The 4,048-nt window shown below is 43.4% G+C and overlaps 1 pseudogene; it reads right to left on the bottom strand.

Annotated features, from left to right (window-relative positions):
* Positions 1-2,689: 2,689 nt before the first annotated feature.
* LOC104946638 (chondroitin sulfate N-acetylgalactosaminyltransferase 1 pseudogene) lies at positions 2,690-3,542 on the bottom strand (annotated as a pseudogene).
* Between the last annotated feature and the right edge of the window lie 506 nt (positions 3,543-4,048).

Genomic DNA, 4,048 nt, shown 5'->3' on the forward strand with positions numbered 1-4,048 from the left:
ATGGTTAGTGAGGGAAAAATTGCAATAAGAAAAAATTACCAGTATATCTATAAAGGTATGGACAAAAATTATAAGAGAATAAAAATATTTATGATATGCCTAGGTATTATTTCACCCCGGAGCCCTTTATTAACAAATGTAATTACCACTGGTTTGGCAAACTCTGGGTGTGACTCTATTGTGACTCTCAGGAATCGAGTGACTCAGAGAGTAGACTGTCCTCTCCTGAGAGGGAGGTGAAACACAACTTTTTTGAGGAATATTAGGCAATCGCATCGAGCGATCGTGGTCTTCGATTGTTGTTGGTAGAGGCCATGGCCACGCGAGAGTGATGCGCGTGCGGTGTGTTTTACCGATGCAAGGTGTGTGTGTGTGTCTCGGTTTGAAATTACTTTGTGTCTCTGGGTCTTGCATTATCATGCATATTATAATAAAGCTTAGTTATTAAAAAAAAAAAAAAGTTTTTGTAAAAAAAAAAAAAAATTACAAAAAAAAAAAAATATTTGGTAAAAAGGAGGACCAGAGAGCGCGGGGGGGACAGTACGGAGACGCGGGTGACCCCCCCGCGGCGGGGTGAACTCTTGGGTGAACGAATTGGGGTTTTACTACCTAAACAAATACAGTTTACTTTTATTGTATCTCCAAACAAACTTAAACCAGATCCGTTTTTGAACGTACGGTAGGTTCCAAAAAATTGGTTGAGAGTCATCAACCCGAGTGTAAATAGTCCGCACAGTGTACCGGGTAAAAATTTGACCATCCCAAAGATTACGTCAAAAGAGGTGTTTATTTCCAGTTTCCTGACACTCATTAACTATATATTTTCTTTGGAAACTGAGGAAATTATTATAAATTTTATAACCATACGAACAAAGGGTATTAAGGGATTGTAATCCAGAACTTTTCAAAAAAGGATACTTGCTGAAGTCAGATAACATAATTTATGATTTGTGATACTAAGTGCCTTTGTTCCCTGGATATCGTTCACCCCTCATCAAATCACACAACTCTAACTTCGGTTATTACTTATTTATTTCACGACGGACAGACAGTGGTCCACTGCATGACTCGCCTTGTCTCGTGCGACAAATACTGGGGGGAGCGAGAATTTCCCTGCCGTGCCCTGAGTGTCCAGCAGGAAGCCGGCAAACAGGGCATGACTTCCACTTCTCGCTCTCGCACTTGTGCGCGTCGGTGCAGAGTTGTAGTACACATGGAGACAGGTTCTCCGGTCTCCGAAAAATCCGGGTTAAGTAGTTGTTGGAAGTCCATTTTTTCATTTAATTCTTGCGCGTACCGTAGGTGAGTGTGATTTTGACACGAATGTAGCCTGTAATAACTAGAGTGGGCGAATTTTTTCTCACGTAAACAACCGTCACGGATTTCACTTTCTGAAGGAGAGGTGAAGTCTAGTTTAACTTAAATAACGAAAATATCGAAATTCACAAATCTTCAAATACTTCACCCGGATTGTGTATACAATTAACATACAAAACACAAACACAAAAACAAGTCTCTTCACACGTAGGTCTCCTCGTCGTCCCAAGTTACGACTGACACCAGATGCCAGCTCTAGTTATCTAGTCACTTCCGTCAGGACCTAGTCTGGTGGTCCATTACGAAATGTCAATTTAGTAGTTTGCGAAGTAACAAAGCACCTAACTTGCGTTGTTATAAGTCGGGTGCTTTGCTAAAGGAAAAAAAGTTAGCTTAGGTATGAGACACACGTATACAGTTAACCCGTAGAATTTGTTTCTCCTTGTGAACAACCGCCCGACGGCAATGTTTGATCACAAACATTTCTATGTCTCGACCCTTGTAACAGTAGGTAATATTCCGGACCGTTCAGTACCAAGTTAACGGGTTCAATCTTATGGTAGTATTTTACCACACCAAGTTAAGGGATTTGTTCAGTAATAGAGGGAGAGAGTTAACATTAAGTAAATATTCCAACAACTGTCAACGTCTGTCAGTCATTCATGAATTCTCAACTGTCTTAATAGAATTACGCACCACGTCAGAACACCTGTGATGGTTTTTTGTACGTGTTTCGTCTTACTAGTCCAGATATGTAGAAATGACCTCCTTCGTGGAGAAGATTTAGCCAGTGCTTTAAACATAACTGTTCCATAAAGAAAAAGTAAATCTGTTTACAGTTCTGTTTCAAATGGGTGTTGAGAGATGTATCCATAGATCTCTTCATGTTGCTCTCAAAGTGCACCAGATTGATGCTTTTAACTTCAATATTTAAAAATCTTCCCAGGGGAGCTTGCCCCCTGACCCCCCTATGTGAGGTCCACACACCACCTATAAAAATAACACTTTACCCCTGCTTACACCTATATGCCGTGAGCTGATTATCGAGCCTTCATTGTAACAGTCGCGGGTACACTGTGTGTGTGTGTGTGGGGATTGTTGCAGTAGAACATTCCACTGTAGCGACCAGTACATTAATGGGAAACCCTAAATGTTTGAGCACCCTCTATGAAACGTCAAGCTACCCCACAGCACCCCCAAAATAGAATCTCTGGCGCCGCCACTGAGCCTGACTATTTGTGTTGGGGGGGCCCGACTTTTTTTTTTCTCCAAAGGGGGGGCCTGACAGAAAAAGTTTGAGAACCACTGGGTTAAGGTATTCCTTAAAATCTTACATCTCTAAGCTATTGATGGAAACTTTTTGTGTGAAGAGTCATGAATGATCTTTCTCACCCTCAATGAAGTCTGCAGGGGAGTATGTGCGCTTCCGCCTTGTGTTGTCTGTGCGTTGCTGCGGCCCATTCAGGACGTGCAGAGCTGTCTCCAGCGTGCTTATCAGCTCGTCCCTGTGATCTTTCCTCACAGGCCTCTCTTCTGGGTGTCTTGTCAACCCCGTCTCCAGCTGGTACACCCTGAGTGACACAACAACACAAATTAAGGTGAGGTAAGATCTGACAGTAGACTCTTGGAGGCCTTGGCAGCTCTACTTTAGTCCTCACCAAGGAACGAGTGCTCCACTCACCTCCTCAGAGTGAAAGTGTCGAAAGGAATCACTGCATACTCGCTGGGCAGCTTCACACCTGAGTTCACCTCGGCCTGGTTCAGCTGGGAGCGGAAGAACTCCTGAAGGACATGACGTAAGATTTACTGCTCCATATAACATCCATGTATCTCATCAGACAACATTACTCCATTATTCCTACCTTCATGTCGGTCTGTGTCGGAGTTTTGTGCAAACTCTCCAGACCCTGAGGCAGAATCCCTCTTGTTTTAGCCTTTTCCAGGGTCTCCTGAAGCTGCTGCGTCCTTTCCTGCAGAGCTTCCTTCAGCTGGGCTATCTGCTTGCTCAGGCTGTTCATGTAATGTCTGTGAGACTCCTCTCTTTCCTGCAACAAAGCCATGTATCCCTCCTTACTGGTGGCCCCCGCAGACCAAGACAGAGATTGCTGGCTGCTGTGTGACGCGGGTTTACAGGCGAGGAGGTAGAACAGGAACAGACAGCAGCAGAGGCCCAGCACAATGAGGCCGACCCGGGCCACCAGGGCCAAAAGCCACCGTTTAAACATGGTGGGTAGTCTTTGAACAAGCCTTAACCACTGGAGGCTTATAAAATCATGACGGTTCCTTTGTCATGTGGAGATGCTCCCACACCAAAAAGAGCAACCCATAATTCCTAAACCATAGATTAGTAAATATGGCTTTCAAAGAAGTTTTCCTGCTGTTTTCTTCTGTCGTCCATTTCTTTCACTTCATTAGGCAGCATCTTCACGAGACCATCACCGCAGCACTGAAACTCCCTAAATGATAAACAGAAAGTGCATTTTGAGGCTGAGGTTTCCAACCTTTTACCTTAAAAAGATTATTTTCAGGATTGTTAAGGCTTGGATGCAGACTATCCAGTATTTCAAAAGGAAACACAAGTCAATCTGATATTTTAGTGCAGCCTTACAGGGCTGCTCGATGCTTTGGGCTAAATGCTAACGTCAACATGCTTTTGTTATGTTTACCATGTTCACTTAGTAATTTTCGCTAGTTAACAGGCTAACATTTGCTCACTAGCAAATGACAAAGA

Source organism: Notothenia coriiceps, unplaced genomic scaffold (assembly GCF_000735185.1).
Source record: "Notothenia coriiceps isolate Sejong01 unplaced genomic scaffold, NC01 NC01_scaffold00011237, whole genome shotgun sequence".
Classification (NCBI taxonomy): domain Eukaryota; kingdom Metazoa; phylum Chordata; class Actinopteri; order Perciformes; family Nototheniidae; genus Notothenia; species Notothenia coriiceps.